The sequence below is a fragment of the Chlorocebus sabaeus genome, chromosome 17 (assembly GCF_047675955.1).
Source record: "Chlorocebus sabaeus isolate Y175 chromosome 17, mChlSab1.0.hap1, whole genome shotgun sequence".
NCBI classification, from domain to species: domain Eukaryota; kingdom Metazoa; phylum Chordata; class Mammalia; order Primates; family Cercopithecidae; genus Chlorocebus; species Chlorocebus sabaeus.
In genome coordinates this window covers 44,300,566-44,312,682 of record NC_132920.1, presented here as the reverse complement: position 1 = coordinate 44,312,682, position 12,117 = coordinate 44,300,566, and the positions used below count along the sequence as shown (strand labels likewise).

General features: G+C 52.7%; 1 pseudogene; it reads left to right on the top strand.

Annotated features, from left to right (window-relative positions):
* The first annotated feature begins 1,426 nt into the window (after positions 1-1,426).
* LOC103221441 (large ribosomal subunit protein eL29 pseudogene) lies at positions 1,427-1,943 on the top strand (annotated as a pseudogene).
* The last annotated feature ends 10,174 nt before the right edge of the window (positions 1,944-12,117 follow it).

The following is a 12,117-nucleotide window of genomic DNA, read 5'->3' as shown; positions in this document are numbered from 1 at the left end:
GAGGGATCTCATTTCTTCACATCTTCACCAACACTTATGTTTCATTAAAGATTTCTTATTATAACCTCCCTAGTGGGTGTGAAATGGTGGCTCATTGTGGTTTTCATTTGCATTTCTTAATGACATCAATCATATTTGCCCTTCACTCTTTGGGGGGCCACAGGTAGGCCTCTCCATGCCATGCCTCCATGCCTCAGAGTCATCTGTCCAGGGGTGGTGTGAGGGTTAAATGAGAAAATCATGTGAAGAACTCAGCATCTATGCCAGGCACATAGTAAGGGCCCTTAATACCAACTCAGGCAGTCCCAGGCCTGCCACTGTCAGCGGGTAGGGAGGCTGGCCACTCAGTGGACCCTCACAGCTCTGGCCAACGTGGAAGTTAAAGCTGCTCCCACAGCCTGGCAGTCCCCCCTGTCCGCTCTGCCTCCACTGTCCTGGACTTTCTGGGGAACTGTGACCCTTCAGAGGCTGGGATGACATTTATGGAAGGTGGCAGGTCCCCTCCACCCCTTTTCCATTTTCATGGACCCTCCTGGCCCCTGGGTGCCTTCCCTTCTAGGTGGTCTCTCGACACTGCCCTCTGCTACTGGAGCATAATGGTAAGTGCCTGGAAGTCTATCCCCTTCATAGTGGACCTTAGCCAATGACTGGGGTGCAGCGGAGTGAAGTCCCAGCTCCCTTGCCTGGAGTGAGGACAACCCTGAGGTGTAACTTATACTCCCAAGTTCCCCTGCGAGATCAGGCTGAAGTCACCCTCTGCAGAATTTTTCCTGAATCTGCACCCTTCTTAGCCTCTTACTTTCTTGTCTTGCTCTCCCAAGTCCCTCTCCAGTTTCCCTGGGAGCACTCCCAAATCATTTAGCTATGAATCCTCATCTCAGGATCTGCTTCTGGGGAACCTGAACTAAGACATGGAGCACCTACTGTGTGCCAAGCACCATGGCAAATGCTCAAATAGACAAAGATAAATAAGATGCAGTTCCGGCCGGGCGCAGTGGCTCAAGCCTGTAATCCCAGCACTTTGGGAGGCCGAGACGGGCGGATCACGAGGTCAGGAGATCGAGACCATCCTGGCTAACACGGTGAAACCCCGTCTCTACTAAAAAATACAAAAAACTAGCCGGGCGAGGTGGTGGGCGCCTGTAGTCCCAGCTACTCGGGAGGCTGAGGCAGGAGAATGGCGCAAACCTGGGAGGCGGAGCTTGCAGTGAGCTGAGATTCGGCCATTGCACTCCAGCTCGGGCGACAGAGCAAGACTCTCCCTCAAAAAAAAAAAAAAAAAAAAAAAAAAGATGCAGTTCCTTCCCCCAAAGGAGCGCATGACTTGGTTGGGGTGGTCCTGATCGCAGTAGTAATGTTAATAGCCCATGTTGTGCACCTTCTTTGTGCCAGGCCCTATGCTGAATGCTTTACATAGATTAGTTCATTTAAACTTTCTAGCTCTTCTAGGCGCTTCGGCAGCCACGGCTTAAGGTGTAGACATGGCAAAGTCCGAGAACCACAACACATACAACCAGTCCCCAAAATGGCACAGAAATGGCATCAGGAAACCCTGATCACAAAGATACAAATGTCTTAACGGGGTGGACCCCAAGTTCCTGAGGAGCATGCACCTTGCCGAGAAGCACAACAAGTAGAGCCTAAAGAAGATGCAGGCCAGCGATGCCAAGGCCATGAGGGCATGTGCTGAGGCTATCAAGGTCCTCATAAAGCCCAAAGAGGTTAAGCCCAAGATCCCAAAGGGTGTCAGCTGCAAGCTCGACTGACTTGCCTACATTGCCCACCCCAAGCTTGGGAAGTGTGTTCATGCCTGCATTACCAGAGGGCTCAGGCTGTGCCGGTCAAAGGCCAAGGACCAAACTAAGGCCCAGGCTGCAGCTCCAGCTTCAGTTCCAGCTCAGGCTCCCAAAGCTGCCCAGGCCCCTACAAAGGTTTCAGAGTAAAGATCTCTGTCCGCCAACATGAGGACAGAAGGACTAGTATGAACCCCCTGGGCTGCCGTCTGCATGGGGCTGGTGTTCTCCTCTGCTATTTGTACAAATAAACCTGAAGCCGGAAAAAAAAAAAAAAAAAAAAAAAAAAAAAAAACTTCTAACAATTTTGCGAGGAGATGCTATTATCATCCCCACTTTGCGGATGGGAAAACTGAGGCCCAGAGAGGTGAACTAATCTGTGATCCAGGGTTTTACAGCTTGGAAGTGGCAGCACCCACCCCCTGAGACCTGTGCTCCTAACCACTCCTGTTCCAGCATGTTTCAGCTGGGAGGGATGCCCCAGCTGCTTGCATTCAGTAGAGGAAAGATTCTTCAGGGCCTTGCTGTGACTGGTTGTAAGGGCGTTTCATGACTACTTTGTTGCTGATCTTGGATAACTTTCTTTTTTTTTTTTTTGAGACAGGGTCTCGCTCTGTTGCCTAGGCTGGCATAGCTGGAGTACAGTGGCACAATCTCGGTTCACTGCAACCTCTGCCTCCCTGGCTCAAGCAATCCTCCCACCTCAGCCTCCCAAGTAGCTGGGACCACAGGTGTGCCACCATGCCCTGCTAATTTTTTGTATATATATTTTTGAGCCACTGCACCTGGCCCAGATCTTGGTTAACTTTTTATGAGTGATTTAAATTAAGAAGGAGGCTGGGCACGGTGGCTCATGCCTGTAATCCCAGCACTTTGGGAGGCAGAGGTGAGTGGATTGCTTGAGGCCAGGAGTTTGAGACCAGCCTGAGCAACATGGAGAAACCCCATCTCTACAAAAAATACAAAAATTAGCCAGGTGCCGTGGGGTGCACCTGTAGTCCCAGCTACTCAGAAGGCTGAGGCAGGAGAACCACTTGAGCCCAGGAGTTGGAGGTTGCAGTAAGCTGAGACTGTGGCACTGCACTCCACCTGGGTGATGGGAATGCAACCCTATCTCAACAACAACAACAACAAAGAAGAAGAAAAAATAATGAGTTAAAAACCCATCCCTCTGGTAGTGTTATTACCACTCACCTTCTGCTCTGCTTTCCCGAGTAAGAGACAAGGTAGGACTGCTGTCCGGGTGCCAGCACTGCCACCCCTGGGTGAAGCTCCCATCCCAGGTGTTGTGGTATAAACAGGGTATCAGCTGTTACACCCCAGGGGGAATCAGAAGCACTGGCTCAGGAAAAGTCAGGCAATGCTGTCTGAGAGTGCTCTGGGGTGGGTAAGAGCACAAACTCAAGGCAGGCTGGCTGGGGCCAAATCCTAGCTCTGCTGTGTGCAAGCTGAGTGACTCTGGGAAAGAAAGTTACCCTCTCTGTGCCTAGGTTTCCCCATCTGTAAAATGAAGACAATAATAGCATTGGCCTCTTAGGGTTGTTGTGAGAATTAAATGAGATAATATACCTAAAGCAGAACACTGCCTTGTACACAGTAGGAGGTATAGAAATGTTGACTATTATTATTGTTAATTAAAGGAAAGGCTAGGCAAGGCTAACACTCCTGACTTAGGAGTCACCCAGCAGTCTCCTGGTAGGGTCCCTGAGTCTGGGCACAGTCTCCCAGACTGATGTCGCTGGATACCTCTATGTTCCAGGAGGGTAGGATAGAGGCTTCTGTCTCCTTTCCTAGTCCTCTTCTTCCTGGCTTGCATCTGGCCCACGCAGGCTTCCTGGTGCTCTCCTGAGTCAGAGGCTCCTGGAATGGGAGTTGAGGCTGGAGGGAAGGGTCTCAGGGACATGGCCTCAGACTCTGAATGAAGACATGTTGTCCACTGGCCTGAAGGCCTCATGGTGGGGGATGGGAGTGGCAGCTGGCACAGTGCTCTGCTCCTGTGAAGAACCCAGTTATGCCATTAGCTGGCTGGATGACCCTGGCCAGCTCCCTCCCCTGGTCCTGGCAGTTCTGAGTGCACACTGAGCATTGCTTCATTTAATCTGCAAACTTTCCAGGTGATTCCAGTCCTCCTCATACAGATGTGGAGGCAGAGGCAGTGAGAGGAGCAGCCACAATAACAGCAGGGGGACTTTCTCAATGATAATGACCCAGGACTCACTGGGCGTTTCCTCGGATCGAGGCAGGTATGTTTCAGGTGAGGAGCCTCAGGCCACGTGCAAGGTGGAGCTGGAACCAGAACTAGGTCTGCTTAGATGTGGTTCCAGTGCCTGACACTCGGCCTCAGTGATGAGGGCCAGGTCCAAGGCTGAGCATTTGTCAGGACCCCCAGGCCTGTGTCCTACAATGTGGCCCCTGGCCAGCTGAGGCAGGCTAAGAAGATGCAGGGCACGGGTTTCGTGTCCCCTGGCAGACTGGGTGGGGTTCCCAGAGGTCAAGGGCTAGTCCCCTCACATGGGATAGTTTCTTACTGGGAAGTTTTTGTTTTTGAAGTTTTTATTATGGAAACTCTGAAACACATGCGTAAATAGAGAATAAGGTATAATGAACCCCACGCACTCATTCCCAGACTCAGCAGCTATCAATTTATGACCAAGCTGGTTTCATCCACCTCCTTGCCCCCTCTCCCCTGCCCCCACACCTAGATCTTGAAGCACATCTATAACAGCATATCATTTCACAGATTTTTCTAAATGTGTGTCTAAAGATAAAGACTCTCCTTAAAGAAAAAAAAAAATCACCTGAATTCCAGGGACTTTAAAAAAAAAGTTGAGAGAGGGTCTTACTCTGTCACCCAGGCTGGAGTGCAGTGGTGTGATCATAGCTCACCACAGCCTTGACCTCCTGGGCTCAAATGATCCTCCTGCCTCAGCCTCCTGAGTAACTGAAAGTATAGCTGCAAGCCACCATATCCGACTAATTAAAAAAAAAAACAAAAAAACATTTTTAGAGATGGGGGTCTCAATATGCTGGCCAGGCTGGTCTCGAGCTCCTGGCCTCAAGCAATCCTTTGGCCTTCGCCCCCAAAAGTGCTGGGATTACAGGCATGAGCCACTGCAGCTGACCTCCCAGGAACTTTTGTAAGAACAAGGACTTGCTTCCCATTTTCTCCTGGCACCCAGCTCAGGGCAGAATCACTGCTCTAGTTTGAGGTTATGTCCTCTTCCAGGGCATAAAAGGCGCCCAAGGTAGGTGCGACCCTGCGTGCACAGCAGCTTGACTTTGGCCAAGACCCTCCTCTGCTGTGGAAGGTGCAGGGAGGGGCAAGCTCTGAGGTCAGGCCCAGATCTGACCCTCATGGACGCGGCTCCTGGCTCCACCTGAGCATACGCTGAGGACCTTGGGGACTGTTCCTCCCTGTGGACCTCAGATGTGGTCCTCAGTGTGGACTGGGGGTGTGGTTAGTGTTACTCAGGCCACGGCAGGCTCACTGGCATCACTGACTTTTCTCGTTTGGTGTTTATTTCTTTCCTCCCTTCCTCACACCCTTCCTTTGTTTCCCCGTTTTACTGTCTTTGATGCCTTTGTTTGTATGGTTCCTGCAGGTGGGCATTACTCTTTTGTAAACACGTATTTTTCTTTTTACTCTGATACATGTCATTGTGTTATAGATCTCATGGAGTCAACACTATAAAATCTAGCCTTGAGCTGGGCATGGTGATGTACAGCTGTAGTCCCAGCTACTTGAGAGGCTGGGGCAGGAGGATCCCTTAAGCCCAGGAGTTGGAGGCTGCAGTGAGCTATGATTATGCCACTGCACTCCAGCCTGGGTGACAGAGTGAGACCCTGTCCCTCAGTCAATCAATCAATCAAAATAAAATCTAGCCTTGTTGCTTCCAACTGCTACATGGAACCCTAGATGTGCAGCCACACATTTTCCTGCCCACCCACCCCTTTAATGAGCTGCCACATTCCCCTAGTACATGTCCTGTGGGGATGGAGCTGTAACTCACATCCCCACCAATGCTGGGCTTTATCCAGCTTTTGAATTTTTGCCCATCTACCAGAGGTAAAAGTGATGTATAATGATTTTCAGCATCATTTCTTTTTTTTTTTTGAGACAAGATCGCACGCTGTCACCCAGGCTGGAGTGCCGTGGTGTGATCATAGCTCACTGCAGCCTTCACCTTCGGCTCAAGTGATCCTCCCACCTCAGTCTCCTGAGTAGTTAGGACTACAGGCATACACTACCTTGCCCAGCTAATTTTAACATTTTTTGAGGAGGCAGATTCTCACTATGTTGCCCAGGCTGGTCTCGAACTCCTGGCCTCAATTGTTTTCTTTAATTGTTTACCTCTCATGTCCATTTCTGGGGTAGGGTTGCTGTCTTCTTGCTGCTCTGCAGCTGTTTCTTATATTGTCTAGTCTGGATATGACTCCTTGGGTGGTTTGAGGTGCTGAGCATTGCTGTCATTGTGACATCTTCAGAGCCCTTTGAAATATGACTCCTCTCCTTCCTGCTGGCCTTTCCAGCTCCTTTGTGAGTGGATGGCATGGGGGAGGCCCTTCTCACTGTCTCTGCCCTTTTGGTAAATGCCAGGTGTCTGGGACAGGGTACAGCTTGCAACAGGAACTTGCTCTTAGCATGGGGCTCAGGCATGGGGCAGGGATAGGCCAGGGAAGGATGGCTATGCCCCAGGGCCCTGTCCCTGCTCCTGGGGCCCTTGCCCTGGCACGTCTCAGCCCAGCATGGTCAGGATTCCTTCATTCCACCCACAAAAGCACTGGGCTGGGTCATGGTGTTGGATCTGAGGCCTCAAACTTGACTAGGACCCTGTCTCTGGCCTCAGAACCTTGAAGCTCAGCATGGGGAAATAGTAGGTCCATGAACCAGGGTGGGGGCCAAGTCAAAGCCTCAAAAGAGGCCCTAGGCCCTGGCAGCTGGTCTGGCACATGCTGACGTGGCCAGCCTGAAGGGTACAAGCCTGTCCTGGCAGAACACAGCTTGGCCATCTGGCAGGACAGCCATCACCAGTCAGGGTGGACTTTCCGGAGGAGGTGTCTTCGCTCTGGGCTTTAGAGGAAGCACAAGAGTTCTCCAGGCCTCAGCAAGGTCTTAGCCAAAGTCCTGGGTGGGAACAGGAGCAGAGTCTTGCATCTCTATCCCCAGGGAATGTGGTTTCTAGGTTTTTGACTCCTGGCTTCTCTTTCTGAGCAGGGGCAGGGAAAAGGAAGTTGACTTGGGCTTAGCAGGCCTGCCTCTATCCTCACTGTCTGAGTGACCTCGGGCAAGTCTCCTCTCCTCTGTGGCCCTTGGCCCCCTCATATGAATGATGCAGGCATGGGGTGGAGAGAAGCTCCCCAGGACCCTCACAAATCCCCTGGAAAGACCCCAGTAGGGCAGCAGTGGCTGTCTTTACCTCTTAACCCTGTCATACCCTTCAAAGACAAGAGTGACGAGGACAGAGGCTGCCCTGGTCTCTGGCCCCAGCCCCTCTGCTGCCTCTCACCCATGTGGACCCCCTTTCTAACAGCCCACAGGGTAGGCTGTGACTCGCTTCTCAGGGTTTTCTCTCAGAGCCTCTGTACTTTCCAAAGAACAGCTACTGTGAATTGAGCAGGCCCTGTGTGCCGGACACAACGCTTAGCATTTTACTGAGGACCTCGTTTTCTTCTCACGATCTGTGAGCTGGGTGCTATCAGTATGCCCATTTTGCAGATGACACTGAGGGGCTCAGAGAGGGTAAGCCACCTGCCCAACATCACCCAGCTTATAAGTGGCAGGGCCAGGATCCAAACCCAGTGCTGCCTGCTCCAGAACCCATTTCCCAATCTCTTCCCAGGTCACATGGGTCTTCCCTTTCTTAAATTCAAACTGTCCAGTGAACACTCCTCGGTCAAGCCCTGTCCGTGCATCTTTATTACCTCCACCCTTCCCAGATTCACCCCCTTTCCTGCTGGAGCCCTGCTGGCCCTGCCTGAGCCTCTGCTTGTTTCTCTGCATCTCCTTGGAGTATGCTCACTCTCCCCAGGACTCCAGGAGGGGCTGGGTGCCCACAGGAAGCTGGGGGGCTCCCTGAGGCTTCTCATTAAACCCTACCCTGCATGGACACTGACTCCATGGAGGGCTTGGGTGGGGTCTCACATCCCTCACATCCCGGAGAGTTACCATCCTTTCTGAGGTTGAGCAGGGTCAGCTATGGAGCAGGTCACCCTCTAGGGCCCAGCAGGCCTGAGGTTCTGGGCCCTGGCAGCTGGTCTGGCACGTGCCTGACGTGGCCAGCCTGAAGGGTACGTGTCTGTCCTGCTGGAAGCCTCTGGGTTATCAGAGGGGAATGAAGGGGGTGGGACACATCTCCTGGGACGTGCAGGGACTCATGCATGCATGTGTGTGCGTGCGTGTGTGTCTGCATGTGCAGCTGTGCCAGCCAAGGGCATTGTGAGCCTGGCCCCGAGGAGGGGTGCAACACTTGACTCCCGTGCATTTAGCAAAATCAGCACAGCACTGAGACCAGCAGGCCTTTGAGCCTTCTTCACTGTTATTTTTATAATTAGGGGCCAAAATCAAATTTTCATTCTCCCGGGGGAAATCCTGTCTTCCACATGAAACCCAAGCTGGTGGAGGGCTGGGAGTGGGTGTGTAAAATGAATCCGGGGCTGGGAGTTCAGCTGCCTGGGCCAAGTCCTGGCCCTACCTTTCTTCCAGCTGCAAGGCCATTTCACCTGCTCAGCCTCAGCTTCCCATCTGCTAGTGAGGGCCAATCTGTCTGGAATGGTGGCTGAGTCTGAAATGAACCCGTGATGTGCAAGCCAGGTGAGAACGCCACCGTGGAACGTAAAGGTGGGTGGCAGTTGCTGATCAGCACCTTTTACTTCCACTTAGAACCATGCTAGGCCCGGGAGAGGAAATGGATGGACCCTTGACTCTATTTGGTAAGGATTTAATCTGTGCCTTGAGAATGGATTGGGTTGCCTTGGCTGCAGAGATACAGAAGACAGTTGGGCAAGGTTCATTGGATGGATGACTGAATGATTAAATACATGAAGAGATGCCCATTTCTGCAGTGTTGAGAAGTTCAATGCCTCCCAACTGGGAGGCACAAGGGACTGGACCAGATGACCTTAAATTTTTTTTTTAAATATTAAAAAAATATACGGAGAGACAAGTTTTTGCTATGTTGCTCAGGCTGGTCTTGAACTCCTGGCCTTAAGCAATCCTCCAGCCTCTGCTTCACCAAAATGTTGGGACTACAGCTGTGAGCCACCATGCTCACCCCAGATGACATTTGAAGCTGCTTCCCACTGAAGGTCCCTCCCAGGTTCTGTGACTTGAGCTGAGTTCTTTCCCTCTTGACCCTCTTTCCAGGAGCCCCTCCTTAGTCCCAAGCCTCCCTGTGATTGGTGCCAGGTTGGGCACAGGACCTTTTTGTCCCACATGATCCTGCCCACAAGGGTTCCCAGGTTAAGTTATGGGGAGAGCCCATGGCCAGGAGAACTGAGGCCCACGCAGGACCTTCATAATGAGTCAGAGTGAGGCTGGGGGAGAGGACAGCCTTTGAGAGGCCAAGGCTGTGTGGTGGGAGGGAAGTATTACCAGCTTTTTGGGGGTCAGCTGGAAAGGCTTCCTGGAATTGGCGTTGATTCTCAATGTGGGAGCCACTAGGTTGGCCCCTAGTCCCAGCCGTCACAAGCTTGTGTGGACTAGTATGCATCTGCCCTCTGCTTACCTTGCCATGTCCAGCCCATGACCCTGGAGGGCAAGAGGGAGGGGTGCCCTGCTACAGGGCAAAGGGATTCTGGCCTAGGTGTGTGTGGCAACTCCTGAGGCTGCAGGCTCCAGTTTTTGCTGGCTAACTGAAGCAGTCTCTGGAGAAGCTGGGGCTTCTAGGAGTGGTTCTGGTGCTGCGTGGTCTTGGCTAGTTCTCATCTCTTGGAACATTTCCTCCCCTGCAAAATGAGTGGCTGGCAAAGGTGATCATCCAAATCCCCCTGCACTGGGATTCATGACAGGAGTCTGCGGGTGGGGGACACCTGGACAGCCCAGCCTGAGACCCTGTGCCCTGGGGTGAGCCAGATGACAGGCTCAGGGTGTTATGGGGGCAAGGGGATTCTCTCTGTGCAGCTGCCTCCTGGAGGGCCTTTTGGGGGCTAAAAGTGCCACCCTGCAAGCTTCCCTCCATGGCTTCTGCCCCTTTCCCCGGCCCCATTTTGTCCCCTTGGTGTCACATTCCACAGTGGAAAGCGATCCCTCGCTCAAGGCCTGAGGATTACAATCAGGAGAGAAGCCTGGGTCGCCCTGGGAACACTCACGTAGCCTTTTCCCACCAGTGCCCTCCTCCTGACAAAGGCTGGGGTAGGGGGATGATCCTGATGCACCCCAGCCTGAGGGAGCAGTAGGGTCTCTAGGGTTGGGGGCTGGTCAGCCTTTCCTTCCCTCCCTGGGGTTCAGCAACCCCAGGGAGGGAGTGAACTGTGTTGAGAAGCCCCCAGTGGGCCCTCTCAGGAGGTAATTGGGGCCTAGGTCCTGGGTTTCCATGTGCTTGGGCTCCCCTGCCCCCTCACTTCTGCCCTGACCCCTCCCGCAGGCTGCAGTGCCACTCCCCATCCCTACTAAGCTGGGGATTTCCGCAGGCTGAGCCAACCGCCTGACCCTAATTATGGCGCCTTCATCCTGTTAAGGTTAAGCTCCCTATGACTTTCTCTCCTACCACCCCAGAGGCCAGGCTTGGGGTCAGACACTCAAGAGGCTCAAGCATACTGTGTCCCCTCTGGAAAGGGTTGATGGGCCCCTGTCCCCTTGGGTGGTTGGGAGGCAGCTTCTTGTGGGTCTGGGTGGGCAAGTTAAGATAATTTCTCTGGGCTGGGCGCGGTGGCTCACGCCTGTAATCCCAGCACTTTGGGAGGCCGAGGAGGGTGGATCACAAAGTCAGGAGATCGAGACTATCCTAGCTAACAAGGTGAAACCCCATCTCTACTAAAAAAATACAAAACAATTAAAAAAATTAGCCGGGTGTGGTGGCGAGCACCTGTAGTCCCAGCTGCTCAGGAGGCTGAGGCAGGAGAATGGTGTGAACCCGGGAGGCAGAGTTTGCAGTGAGCCGAGATTGCACCACTGCACTCCAGCCTGGGCGACAGAGTGAGACTCTGTCTCAAAAAAAAAAAAAAAAAAAAAAAAAGATAGTTTCTCTGGAGAGCCCTTAGGACAGAGGGGAGCCCTGGGGAGCCAACCTCTAGAGGGCTGGGAAGTCTGAAGATGGGGAACTCCTAGAGGACCCATTCTCAACCCTGGCTGCCTATAGAATCACCTAGATTTTCTTAAAATTACCTGTGTCTTAGCCAACCCCTACCAATTTTGATTTCCTTAGTCAGGGCTGGGAAAACATGGGTATTTGAAAAATCCTCTCAGTGATTTCCATGTACAGCCAATCTGAGAATCCTGCTCTGTCCTCCAGCCCATGGTGCTGTTGAGGAGACTGAGGCTCAGTGAGCAGAGGCCCTTGATGGAGGCCACCCCACTAGTTGGGGCAAGGCTGGGTCAGAACTTGAGGCTTCTAACCCCATGGCAGGCTCCTTCCTCAAGGCCTCCTCTGTCCCCCAGGGGCTGGTCTGGTGTCCCATTGAGTGTCACCTGTATTCATTTCACCATTTGGGCACTGGGGAGCTGTGTGATCCTTGGCAAGTTGCTTAACCTTGCTGTACCTTGGTTTCTTCTTTGTGATAATGGGCTCTAGTGGTAAGAATTGGACAAAATGATGCCTGCAAGGTGTTCAGTAGCACTTGAGGGAAAAGTAGGCACTATCCTGCTTTTTGCCTGGAGCCAGGCCTGGTGCTGCAGGATCTGGGCAGAGGCCTCCTTGATTGTCCCCACTAATCAGGCAAGTGAAGCCCTTAGAGGTGGAACTTCGGAGGGTGGAGTCCCCGGGGAGTAGTCACCGCTGAGGCTCCCCAGGGCCCTGACAGGGAGTTGGGAGGTGTAGGGAAAGTGTAAAGAATGACTTCCTTGCACACTCGACTTCATGCACTTCCAGATGGAGGTGTCAATGGTCAGGATTCTGCAGTTATACGAGTGACCACCAGGAGTCACCCTCAGCTCATGCTTGAAGTGAAAGCAGCGCTGAAAGAGGGAAAGGAGCTGTAAGGGAGAAAAGGGGGAGGACACCCCACCACAGAGTGGATGAACCTGGAGAGGACCCAAGGCTGCCAGAGTGGCTGCTTCATTTCTGCAGGAAGGCGCAGGACAGAGCTCAGACAGGTGGCCACCGTGCCAGCAGGCAGAGAAGGGAGCAAAGGCTCGTTTGTCTGCCTTCTGAGTTCTCCTTCCCATGCT